The following is a 13,546-nucleotide window of genomic DNA, read 5'->3' on the forward strand; positions in this document are numbered from 1 at the left end:
GCGTTCAGAAAGAGCAAAGTGTGGAAGGCTGAAACCATAATTGCCAAACCAAACTTTTCTTCGTAACCGTAAGGCAGCGCTGTGCTGTTTTTCTGCTGAAGAAAAAGCCTGCAGTGTTGGTTTTATTATACATTATGCAGGTTTTAGGTCTTTAAAGAAGCGAAGGGAAAGTCCCAGATGAGGTGTTGGTTGCCTTACGGTCTCCATGGAATATAGCTGCTTTTTGATTCTGCCTGTAAGTCATTGCCGTAGACATGGTCTCCTACCTTCACGTTTTGATCAGTCATCCACTGGTGGGGATTTGTGCAACGTTAGGAAATACTTTGTGTTCGTATTTGCATTAATCAGAATTATTCAGCAGATAGGAAATGCTATGCCAAAATGTTAAAGCAGCATTTAAAGTTTGCTAAGTAAACAGGCAGAAATGAAGGCAATCGAGTACGTAAGTAAGTAATCGAGTAAGTAAGGGGAGTCTTCAAATCCCATTCCTGCTGAACTGAGATGGGTCTTTCTGGCAGTGTTTGTCCTGGAAGCTTCTGACTGTGGATGTGTCCATTGGCTGTGTCAAGCATAGAACGCATCACAGAGAATCAAAGCTGGATGCTGTTCACCTTCCCTTCCCTTCCCTTCCCTTCCCTTCCCTTCCCTTCCCTTCCCTTCCCTTCCCTTCCCTTCCCTTCCCTTCCCTTCCCTTCCCTTCCCTTCCCTTCCCTTCCCTTCTCTTCATGGCATCCAAAATGGACATTTAGGCAAAGAATTTTTCAGTGTCATCACTGGGAAGCAATGAATATGGTCATGGATTCCACGTGGAATATGATCATGGATTATACTGAACTCAAGTTGTTGCATGTTGAGGGCACTCGGTGTGCCATCAGAAGGTGATATTTTGAGTCAATTCCCTTCTCTGTTTGCGTTTGCCCAGGGCGGTATCGGCCGCCACGAGGAATCGTCTCGCCGTGCTCCATGGGTGTGTGCGTGTGCGAGAGGAGTGCAGGGGATGTTTTCCATTTAGCAGTGTTATTTCTGGCACTGCTGCTTTTTCTGTAATCACTGTGGAAACTGTTATGCTTGGGGGTTCTTCAAGGAAAATCTGTAAGTACTTCTAGGGAGAAATGTATTAAGCAAGTGGCTGTGATACGCGTTTCATAAGGGCTCCCTTTACTCAGGGGCTGGAATGGACCCAGTGCTGGTGGCATCGAGCCACCTCCAGCCTGTTCCTGGGGTCAGGATTTGGGGATCAGACCATACTTCTCCTCTGTTTTCACATACCGGGAGGTTGTTATCACTCTGACCCAGTCTAGAGGCTGGATTATGCCACTGCTGCAAGGAACGCATCATGAGGTCACCTGGTTTAGCAGCCCACCTCTGGAGGATGCTATGAGCCTTGCAATAAATACATCGACCATGGGACAAACCTCTTCTAGTCAGAGCACTTGTCGTTCTCATTTATGACTTATTCACAAACCAAACCATCCCATGCCAGAAATTGCACATATCAGAAAAAACAGCCCCGTTTTCAGGGAGCTTATCATTGAAAGCAAAATTCAGAGGAAATGTGCATGTATAGGGGAAAGAAAAGGGCTGTGCTCAGGCGATGGGCTTGCTAGCTCTCCTGTGCTGTGTTTTATTGGTGGTGTTTAAGAGTGCTCTTCTTCACTCTCGTTTGTGGAGGGGCTGATACCGGAAAGAGGAAAGGAGGTTTTGTCTGTGCTATACATATTTGATGTTTTACAAGCATGCATTTTAATGATTACCTTAATAAGTTACTTAGACCCTCCTCTCACTTTATTTTGGGATCTCTGGAGGCATTCTGTTTGCTTAACGCTCCTGAAGTCTTTATGGCATTCAGCAGAGATTTATTACTATTGATTATATGGCACCCAGGACAGCGGTGTGCAGGAATGATGGTCCTTCCAGGAGCACTTCAGCCACCATTGGCCTGGTTAACAGGAGAGCAGAGAAAGCAAAATGGACAGATCCGTCCAATTTGATGACCTCATCAATTAATTATTAATTGAGCTTTTAATTTTGCATCCATCATTCTCCTTCTGTCTCCCTTGCCTTCCCAGAGTAGTTGTGTGGGGAGGAAAAACATCACTAGATACTTCAGGAGGGGGGGGGTTGCAGCTTTGTTTGGAGCAGAGCTGTGCTGTGTGTTAACCCCCCAGACTCCATTGAGGTGCTGCCATCAGATTTTCAGAGCATCTTTATTATAAGCCCAAAGAGCTGAGTTTCTCCCAATACTCTGAGCTGTAGGGCAGATGATGGTGTTAATCCATTCTGGCCTCAGTGCTGATGATGGTGTAAGTCTCTTTTTCCTCCATTACTTGGTGGCTGTGGACAGAGAAAAGTTGCCTCTGTTTTTCTTAGGACTTCACAGTTTGGCATGGAAACTGCTTTTGCTGCTTCAGAGCTTCCAGCAGATGTTTGCAGGTGCCAGGAGGGCAGTTTTTTCCTAATTGCATGGGCAGCTAAGAATGTTTGGTCTTGGTTTTGGCCTCTTTACAGCTCTTTTGAAGGATCAAGAATGACTTCAACTGGTAGTAGGATAGTGAGATTTCTGGGGCAGTGTCCCAAACCAGATTGTCTGATGCTATGGAGCATCAGCTTTGTGGATGTTTCCTTCCTTGGCTGTGTTGTTTGGCTCATGGATTGAGTATCACTCTCATGGGATAGATCTTCTTCATCCCTTCCATCTATAGGAACTCTACTTCCTTCTTTCCTAAAGGGATCTTTCATGACCCCAATAAGCCAAACCAAACAGCATGATCCATGGCTGGTCTTCAGCTGTTTCTGATGAGACATTAGTGCCAGGAATGGCTGCACAGGGCTTCCATATAGTGGAAAAACCTTCAATTAACCAAACCTCTCACCACATGCCTTTTTTTTGCCCCCCTCTTTCACATCTATGGCACTTTATTGACGAACTGGGCTCATCGACTCCAATGAACCACTTTTCTCTTCAGTCCATTTGGTGCTGTGGAGAGAGCTGATGGGAATCACCACAATAAAATTTTAATTAAATGCCAGGCAATAATTTGCAGTGAATAAAATGTGGTACCTGCAGTACATCTGTTCAGAAACCCAGAGGGCCATTAGTGACTTTGAGAACCGGGAGAAAGACACAGGTCCACTTACCTTATTTCTTATTCTCTCATTCTGGGGCCGTGAGACCTATTATGTTTAATATTTCATAGCAGCGCATTGTTGCCATCCTTCCTGTGAGTCATTTTTCCACCAGAAACCCGCACTCGCTGTGTTATTTAACCCCTTTAGGCGGCTGCAAGGTGGACTGCAAGGCTTGTGCAGCAAGGCTGTGCTTTGCACACTGCCAGTGCATTGCTGTGCAGTGCCAGGAAGCAAAAGCTGCTTTCATATGCAGCCACCTGCACTCACAGAGTAAAGCACAGACATCCCCAAATCATCTGGAGTGATAACCAGAAATGAAGCTCTGCCCACATGGTGGTACTTTTCCCTATGTCTGAGTCTACTGGAGCCCACAGTGGAGATGGTGGGGAAGATCAGCAGCATTTCCAACCCAACAGTGCAGGGAGCTTCGTCCAGCCTTGAGAGGTTCCAGGTGATGGGATGACTCTTGGTGCAGAGTTTTCCCACTGTTTGTTCATTTCTACCCTTGCATGGCTTTGTCCCATCCTATGAAGGCCTGTGTACCTATGCAGGGACGTTTGCACTTCTCACATTCTTGCAGCTGTGTCTTCCCCTACAGCATCTCCAGTCCTTTGCTGTATGAGGCATTGAGCTCTTTTCCATGTTTGGGTTTCAGAAAATGACTTGCTGATGGTTTCTGGGAATTCCTCTTGTTTTCTCCAGGTTTCTGACCTGGGAACCGTACACAGTTATATGCTATATGTTGTTTTTCTCCTCTTTCAGCAGAGTTCCTGCTATGCAAACTGATAGGTTTGAGGCCAAAAATACATGCAAGTTTCATTTAAATAACAGTAGTGGAAACTTTCTATGGAAAGAAGACACCCTCCCTCCCCCCAAAAAATGCCCCTGAAAGAACAAAGTAATTGCCTTACAGAAAGACTTCCTTTTGCTGCACTGTTTTCCGTTTACATCAGCCATTATGTCTCCTCTGGGTTGTGCAGTTGTGGTTCTTCGGTGTGTCATCCAGCAAAGTACAGCAGAACTTCTGTGCACAGAAGAAAATTGTTACTTTTTCCCTCTGCTGTAAGGAAAAATAAAACCAACCAACTAACCGGCCCAGCTTTGCTCTGTACAAACAGGGTCTGTGAGATGAGTGGAATAGAAAATCACTTATCAGCCCTGAGTGCGGTGCTGAAGGTTCTGCTTTTGTGTCGTCCTTCAGATGGGAAGGTTAAAGAATGTGAGCAGTAGCACAGAGCAATTGCAAACATATGGGAGCTTCTTGACCAGCAAGATGAACCTACTGTGGCATTTTAGCACATACAATGCAGAGATGTGTTTCTCTTGACCATAATTAGGCAAGGGCCTTTTAGCCTAATGAGCCTAGAACACGAGTTTGGCCATCTTATTGTTTTTACTCACAGTAACTACTTACATGGTGCAGACCAGAGTTCTGCAAGGAGAATGTTTTGTTTCTGACCCTCTTTCCTATCGCTGATTTTTGTCTCAAGTCCCATGAACTGCTGGTTCAATCTCAGTTCATAGTCTCACCCCACTTCCTTTGGTTCAGCAGAGTGCTTTTGCTCTGCAGAAGTGTCAAAAAGTGCATACCCATGCCTCACTTTGCTTCTTTGTTCATCCTTTACGATGAAGGCAATGGTTTTGCTTTTTAACGCCTTGAAAAACTTTTAAAACACCATATAAATGAAGCCAACAAGCACCAGAGATGTGCCACATGAACCATTTTCTTCTTGTTATTGATAGGGCTGAGCAGAGGATGACAATAACTGGAGGAACTTCTGTAGACACTGTGTCATGCTTGGCAGCAGAAGATTTCTTTTGAGAACATTGCATTTATGTGTGTGTACACAAAACAAGAGCAAAGAGGGTGGGCTGATGATTTGCCATGGGTCTTCAAGTGAAGCCATGGCCATAGCAGCACTACCTGGTGAAGTCTGGGCTGTCTGTGTCTCCTCTAGGGAGCGTATCCAGCCCTTTCATACCACCTGTTCCTTGAACACACTTGATATGGATGGCAATAGCCCAGTGGATGAGAAAGACAAGTCCTTCTAGTTATGTTGCTCATACAGTGTACCTGAAAGTTCATAGCTCAGTTGATGAGTGACCTGAATCAAGGTCCCATCCAACCCAGCCGTTCCATGGTTCTATGGTCTTTAAGGTCCCATCCAACCCAGCCATTCCATGGTTCTATGGTCTTTAAGGTCCCTTCCAACCCAACCATTCCATGGTTTTATGACCTTTAGGGTCCCTTCCAACCCAGCCATTCTATGGTTCTATGACCTTTAGAGTCCCTTCCAACCCAGCCATTCCATGGTTCTGTGATTCTATGACCTGTATGGTATCTAGTAAGGTCAGAGGTTTATATTGGGAGGGGAATCCAGGTAAAGTTTCTTCTCAGGTGCTTATCACTGATTTCAGAACTGCATATGTTGCTGGACTTGTTTTTCATTTTTTCTCCTTGCTTGAAGTTCATCTCACTTACCTCACACCATAGCTTCAGACTGTTGTATGGCTTCTTGCTTCTCCCCTAGGAATGTGAAAATAAACGGTTAGGATGGATTTATAAGAGGTGTGTGGAAAACAAAGAACCAACCTGGGGAGATGGTCTGCGTTTCCCAAAAGCAGGGATTTGTGCTCAAGGGCAAACTGGTTTCTCCTGGGATCACCACCTCCCCACGGGTGGAGGGTGTTAGCCCAAGTCAGCAGTGTGGTCAGCCCATCATTAGTTTAATTCCCTACAAGATGACAAGAAAGTCCTTGTTAGACATGATCTTAATCTTGACACTGATGTTAATTAGCCCTGATTCATTGTTAGGAGAGTATAGAGCCAGGCAGGAAATGAGCAAAAAGCATTACTGGGGGGAAAAAATCTCTGATTTCACACTTGAGGGTGTAGGGAGGGGAAGCTTTGAAGTCGCTGTGTTCTTGCTGCAGTATAATATATTAACATTTTGGTTTTGGCTCATGAAGTACTCTTCTCCCTCACCCTCAGAAGCATCGGATGTAATTAAGCTCAGAAGCAATGGTTCTTTCCAGCTCTTTCCTGTCAGCTGGGTGAAATAGCACAGAAATGGTGGATTTTGTTTTAATATTAAGTTTTTCCTCTTAGAGGAGGAATAGCGGTGACAGAAACTCACTATGTTGGGGCTGCATCACCCCTGAGAAGCAGTGCATCACCCCTGAGAAGCAGTGCATCGCTGCTTCTTGTTCAGTGCTGCTGCACAGAGACCTAAAGTGCTTTCAGTTTCTCAATTAAATGGGCAGTATCATGACCTGTGTCTGCATGGGATGCAGCGCTGCTGGGGAGATGAGATGTCCCAGCAGCAGCAGCAATGCAGAGCTATAGCTCTGTCAGAAAGCAGAGCTCAGTGATCTGTAATGGCTGCGAGCCATTGCAAAGGAGGTTTGCAGACATCTCTGTGCTGGAGCAGTTGTATGATTTACAAAGTTGCTTTAAACCTCAAATAGAATTTTTGTTTTGTTTTTTTTCATGTTTGTAGGCTTTTTTTTTTTCTTTTTCTTTTTTTTTTCCATTGGTTTTGCAAACAATTATTTAACACAAAATAAGGCCCTTCCCTGCATGAAGGCACCTGCCATAGGGCAGCTGAAGCAGTGACCTCCCAGCACTGATGGCAGCGTCACCATCTTCCAGAAGCAGGGGAAGGGCAGCAGAGCCCTGACCCTCCCCTGGCTCAGTGTGTGGCAGGGATATGAATTAGTAATTTGTGTTCAAACTGCTTGCACAGTGTCATTGCCTGCAGATAGAAAGCACGTGGCCTCGTTAGAGAGGGTGATAAAAGCTGCTTTATCTCAAGTGTCTGAACTGCTGCATTTTTTTTTTCCCCCCTTTTTCCTTTTAATCTGATATTCTGTGTTCACAGCCCGGATGGGGCAGATACCTCTCAGTTCAGATTGATACAGTTTTTCAGTGGAAACCTGTCTGTTTCATAGGATGCTCCCCAGCAATATTGGGATAGAACCTGGAGCTTCAGCTTGTCACAGACTTGTTGAAGTGTTTATGCATCAGCAAGGCACGAGGCTGTTTCTTATTCCCGTGGCATTTTGGTGGTTCTTTGTAACTAGAGATGCCTGAGTAGTAGAAGAGCAGCATGATAGTAGGAAGATGCAAGCCCCTTGCATTAGAACAACCTGTCAGGTTGTGGGAGGTACAGAACAACTACTAGAAGTGCCTGCACCCACCCAACCTCTCCCTCTCCAGACCCATCTCATTCTGTGCGGGTTACTCCTCCTTAGGAGTAATTAGGGCTTCTGGCACTCACGTTGCAGTCTTTCACCTGTGAACAAATATTTTGCATGCTGCGTGGGAAGGCAGGTTTGTTCAAAGATGTGAATAGTGTGATATCCTATTATGTACAGCCACAAGCAAAGCATTTGTGGATATTCAAGCTAGACCTCTGTTGAGTATACTTTAATATTTCCCAAGAGTCTTTTTGAGATTGCACCACTCTCAGTCTGTGCTTCCATGGCCTCTCATCATTCTTGCTGTCCACACTGGGACTTCCTTTATAATTCTATTGAGACGCAGTGTCTGCTATCAGGACTTCCATAGTGCTTCCCTTTGTGTATCTGGTGAGCAGTATCCCTCTCTGCGCATGGCAGAGTGATGCTTGGTCATACAGCAGCAACCCAATAGCATCCAGCTCTGGTTCTGTCATTGATCCTTTGGAATCCTGAGATCCATTTCCTAAGAATAAATAACTAAATATCATAATAATAAAGATCCTTGCAGGTTGCTAGTTATTTCCCTTTTGACTTGTCATTGATTATTCCTGCCTTGGTAACTGTTCACCCATCATTCCTGAATTGTCTTTTTTCTTTTTTCTCTTTATTTTTTTTTTCCAGACCATTTCTACTCCTTACCAAGACCATTTTGAATCCTAATCCTGGCTTCCGAAGTACTTGCAGCCCGTCCCAGCCTGGTATCAGCCGCACTTTTAGTAAGCATACCGTGTTCCGTCATTGCAACCCATTCTGATAACAATGAATTGTGTTGGACAGTCCCCGGGTCACCCATGTCCAGCACTGTGTGTGCCCTGTGAGAGGTACAAAAAGCAAAGAGGCTCCATGGGATGATGAGATTTGTGTCCCAGTGCGAGAGATGTTATCAGCCCCTTAGACGTTTTGTCATGAGAAATATGTTGATTTCCCATGCGATGCTTGAATAGTGTGGGTTTTATGCAGGGCTGGGAGGCTGAAAGAGCAGATCTGTGCTGTCACAAAATCAGCACATTGGCTTTTTCCTGAGTGTTTGTTGCATTTTTGTTCTCCTGCCTTCTTCATGGAAAACCCACCTTCTGTTCACACCCCTTTTGTGCAGCAGTTGATGGTTAAAGAGCCGCAGTGTTGGTGATGGCAAATGTGTCCAAGGAACATTTATGTGTTATGCTGTGGGACATGGTTTAGTGGGACACATTGGATAGTTGGATGATCTTAGAGGTCTTTTCCAACCTCAGTGATTCTGTGGTTCTATGAAGGGCGATACCCCAGGATTCACGGTTTTCCATGGAGTCTCATAAATGGAGCTGTATAGACCAAAATTGTATTCATAATGGAAAGGGGCTGAGCCAGATGGTGCCCAAAGAGACCACAAAGAGAAGGCACAGACAGTGCGTATGTCTCTGTAGCAGTCAGCATTCAACAGATCAGAAATTAAAGCAGAAACAGTGGAGGGAGCCCAAAGGTGATCAGCAGCAAATGAGCTCAGACAAGAGGTTGTGTCTTGTTTCCTTGCAAGGGAAGGGCATAAAGCTGGGTTTAGCTGTTAGCTGCATGAATGTATGTGTTTGTCAGAGCAGCTCTTGGTTTCATACTTCACCTCCTCTTTGACATCTGCTGTTTTTGGGAGTTTAAGTTGGATCAGCTCTTGTTGTTCATCTCTGAATTAAAATGAAAGGGAAAGCGGGTGTTGAAACCTCTCCATTTAACTGACAGAGGGGCAGAGCACCCTAGCAGAGTGATGTGAATGTGAATGGTGTGATGTGAATGAGGATTTCCTGCCCCTGTGTCACAGGCTCAGAAATACCACTTGTGTGCTGCGAAGAGGGAAACTGAGGCACAGAAGGGCATCACTTGCATTAAGCTCATAGAGTGAGCTTGGTTGAGAGATGCTGATTTCTCATCCCCTCCTCTGTCATCTGTGTCTTACCCAAAGTTAGGAGAACTTGAGAAGAAATGGAGTTCTGTGAACACAGACTTGCAGTGTGTTGGTTTCAAGACACTAACTACACAAAGCTGATCTACTATGGGAGAAAAAGCCTTAAATATCCCCGTAGAGAGGACATAATGTGAATGATTTTGTGTTTATTCATTGCATTTCACTGAGTGGATGAAATCTCTCCTGACTGTAATTGAATTATGTGTGGATGTTTTATCTAGCATGGTGGTGTTAAAAGCAGGTGCACAAAGGGATTTCTTTCTGGAGCAGGGGAAAATAACTGCTTACTGTAGCAGTCAGTGATTCCTACCACTGCAGTAACCCTAATCAGATTAATTATTATCTGTCTGGCTTTTATTTATAAAAGCAACACGTCTAAAGAGTTTTGTTCAAAACCTTGAAGAGTTTCAGTAATATTTTAGGTTTCATTCACGTGGTGCAATGTATCAATCTGTGGCTTTGAGGGAGATGATGTTTCCTCCATCACTTAGACCCAGCCGCTGCTTCTCCATCTCCTCTTACATCCATCTCCTGTCACCATCCCCATATTGCCCATCTAGGGGTGGCCCCGCTACCCCCATGCATTGTCCTCACCCCAAATTCATCTCTCTTACTGCTCCTTTTTTCAACACTCATACCAAATCTCCCCCCATTTGGTAGCAGCCTGGTTCTGCTTTTGATCTCCTGGTAGGACCCAGACCGCTGTCTGTGTTGCATCCTTGCCCCATCTCACACACAGGTTTTTCTTTCTGTAATTTTCCACTGGTGTGTCTCACCCAAAATCATAGCCATTCTCACTTGCATAAGCCACTTGCTTTTCCTGTCTCTCTCTCTCTCTCTTTTAATGCATCTTTCTTTTGCTATTTTCCATTTCTGAAGAGCTGTTTAGATTTTCACATCACCAGACTGCAGGGCATCGCATATGTGCTTGCCCACATGTGTCTGCTTAGAGCAAAAGTTGCAGAGCAGGATCGAACAAATGAGGCACTTTTCCATCAGATTCATCCCTCTGTTTTCCTTTTGCATTTATTCGCTGCTCAAAAGTGATTTTTTCAATCAAAATATCAAGACAACTTTGGGTTTCTATAACCCTGAACATGAGACCTTTTTTCCCCCCACCCTCCTAAGGTGTCTGTCCCTCTGTCAGTTAAATGGGAAGGTTTGAACACCCGCTTTCCCTTCCATCTTAATTCAGCTCTTCTTTTCTTGCTTGGCTTCACAGCCAACCTGTTGTTTTTGTATCCTACGCACTTCATCTACCTGGAATCCAACAGTGTCACCATTGATGACTTTTCCATTTCTCTTGGAAAGGCAAAGTGCACGAGAAGGTTCAGGGTAGACAGAGATTTGGCTTTGGAAGAGATCTGATGATCCATGGTGGGTTTTGGTAGACAGCTGAGTAAGGATGTCCTCATCTCCCTGTACCAGGAGCCAGCTGCAGCCTGTACCATCCATGCCAGGGGTCCATACATGTTGTATTTTCAGGTTTTCCTGGTGCATGCAGTGAAGTGCCTCTGCATGGTAACGTGTGTCACCTTTGTGTCAGCCTTCCCCCAAACACAGAGGCGATGTTTTTAACCAGGTAATAACACTCTATTTTAAACTGCTTCTAAAAATAAAGTCCCACACAAGCTGGCGTTGTGACAGCAGTGTTTTATAGTTGAATTGTGGCTGTTTTCTTAGGATGATTCATAGAAAGAAGATGAGCTTTACTAGTCCTACCCCAGGGTAAGGCGACATTGGTGAGTTGCTGATTGTAGGTGAGAAGATCGCATTAGCTCTACGGTAGCTGGCTTTTCCCTTAGGGCTGAAGTGTCATGTTGAACACTGGATAAGCTTTCTTTCTTGTAGGTGTCTGGTAGCTAACACAGTGCATTCTGCACATGGAGAGCATCCTACAGTGCTTTTGAGAGTTGATGCCATTCAGTGACAAATAATGGCCAAGGGGAGTAGTGAGGAAGGAGGTGGTTTCTCTGGGAAACAAGGTGGAGATTTAAAACGTACTGCATGAGCTCAGAGCTACAGGGGAGAAGTGCAAGAGCCAATGGTATGAGGTGAGGTGAAAGGAAGCATTACAGAGATATCTAGAAAGCAGGAGATGACTCTGCCCTCCCACACTGTCATCAGGTATCTCAGCATTTGGGCTGGGAGCAGCTTCTCTGCTGGAGCACATGGGTCAGGCTCGTTCTCTTTGTAATGTTAAGAAGAATGAGTCTTTGTTGGGCTATGTCATAGCCTCTCCTTGCCCAGCCAGCCACCTCAGCACCTCACAGAGAAACCTCTTGCCCTAAGCAAAGACCTTTCATCTCCTGCAGTTAGTGTGCCCCAGAGATGACTGAGGAGTGAATGAGAGGCAAGGAGAAAGAGCCAAAGTATCCAAGGAGCAGGAATATCTCAAATCCTTTTAACAGACTACTGAGATGCACAGAGATGTGGTAGATACCCCATCCTTGGTGACACCTAAGGTCAAGCTGGAGCAAAGAACCCAGATGGAGCTGTGGGTTTCCCTGTTCACGGATGGGAGTGGGATCAGATGACCTTTAAAGGTCCCTTCCAACTCAATTCTATGATACTGTGAAACAAATGCTGATAACCACAAGTCTCTTACATCCATGAGGGTGATGGGATCTCAGAGTGGTTGTCTTGAAGTCAAGTGCCTTTGAAACACCAGATTTCTCAAGAATGGTGATCTTCAGTCTACCACCTTCAGGACAGCAATACAAATGCCGGCCATGTTGAAGGCAGCGTGCGTGAACCTCCACCTCCTCGCCTTCTCCTATGAATACACCACTGAGATCTTGATGGCACCTCCTGGTTTCTTGCCACCACGCCAAGCTCCACGCAGCATTAACCTGCAGCACATCACACCAAAGCAGTTGTCAATCCTGCTTCCCCTCTGGAAGGAGCAGTAAGGAAAGGAAAGTCTGCTGCATGGGAAGTGGTAGGAAAGTATCACTGCTTGCTCACAGCGTGCTTCTTTAGAATGGAAAAAGAAGCTTATCATGATATAAGAGGCAAAACAGGACGTTTGGGTTCAGCTCTGCTGTCAGCTTGTCATACAGTGCTTCTGCGGGATCCTGTGTTTGCTGCTGTCATAGGGGAATGATAATTTCTTATTTCTGGGATCAGAAAGACTGTCCAGTTTTGAACTGGCAGTTGGGATAGGAGCAGGGGGTTGAATTGGGGGCTAATTCTGATCCTATTTACAGTGCATTTACTGTGCATTTTAGGAGAGGCTGCCTCAAAGACAGCATTCACCCCGGAGCAAATAAAACAGTTAAAGCAAATTAGAACTGTTATCAAAGGAAGAGCGTGCACAGTGGGACACGAGCTGTGGCTGAGCAGTGTTTTTACTTACAAGGACAAGGCTTTTTAACTGGGTGTTTCCTTCATTTGTCATCATTAAGAAAATGACAGTTGGAGTGAAAATTAAATACTCGGGGGAAAAGAAAACAAAACAACATCACAAACCAGCAGCCCTTCAGCTGATGATTAGATCTGCCCTGGTTAGTGCTACTACAGTGCAGCCCTTTCAGCCCTTTTGTCCCAGGAAGAGAAGGAAATCACTGGGGGAACATCAAAGCTGATGAGCAAGTGAAAGGATGAAATCACCGAGAAGGAGAGCTGTGATCTCACCTGTCTGTAATGAAATTAAAGGCTTTTCCCCCCATGTTGTTCTGTGTTTAAGCAGTGCTGGGAGTGAGGATGCTCCAGTGCTGCTGCCAAAGAGTTAATCACAACATAATCGTCTCCTTCTCTTTCGGAGAGGAGTTTCTCTGTGGCAGCCCTCAGGGCCGTTGGGTAAGATGCGTGATTGTGTGTTCTGGCAACCACTTTGCAATGTGAAATAAACACCCTTCCCCATAATAGCCTTCATTGAGCATTGTGCCTGGGAACCCATCGTGACACACGGCTGCATGGGGCCGGGGAGCTTCCTCCTTCTACAGCCTAGCAAAATATTTATACAGTGTCTTTGGGTAAACCAGTGCTGTGGGCTGAGCTGGTCTCAATGCCTGTCCTGCCCTGAGTCTATCCTGAAATAGCGAGAGCATCCCGGCTCCATTTAATCTGTCAACCAGATGGAACCAGCCTCGCTTCCCATGTTAAGTTTACTTTTTAAATTGCTATAATAACCTTGCAGAAGTTCTTGTTGCTTTAAGTAACTGGAACAGAACTTTATACACATTGGCATGTAGAGCATCCATACTTGGGATGTGCACTGTGGAGCCAGGAGGGGAACTG

At 45.2% G+C, this 13,546-nt stretch overlaps 1 protein-coding gene across 10 annotated transcripts in view; it reads left to right on the forward strand.

Moving 5' to 3' along the window:
• The window catches only part of HIVEP3 (HIVEP zinc finger 3), a 201,018-nt gene that overhangs the window by 117,445 nt on the left and 70,027 nt on the right, over positions 1–13,546 (forward strand). For 8 of the 10 annotated variants that reach the window (XR_014935135.1, XR_014935136.1, XM_085518036.1 and 5 more), the window contains one exon: positions 7,993–8,087. The exons of the other annotated variants lie outside the window; for them this stretch is intronic. The gene's annotated coding sequence lies outside the window, so the exon portion shown is untranslated. The remainder of the gene's footprint in view (positions 1–7,992; positions 8,088–13,546) is intronic. 10 annotated transcript variants of the gene reach the window in all.

The sequence above is a fragment of the Coturnix japonica genome, chromosome 17 (genome assembly GCF_054131305.1).
Source record: "Coturnix japonica strain WE chromosome 17, WE-NBRP24, whole genome shotgun sequence".
NCBI lineage: Eukaryota > Metazoa > Chordata > Aves > Galliformes > Phasianidae > Coturnix > Coturnix japonica.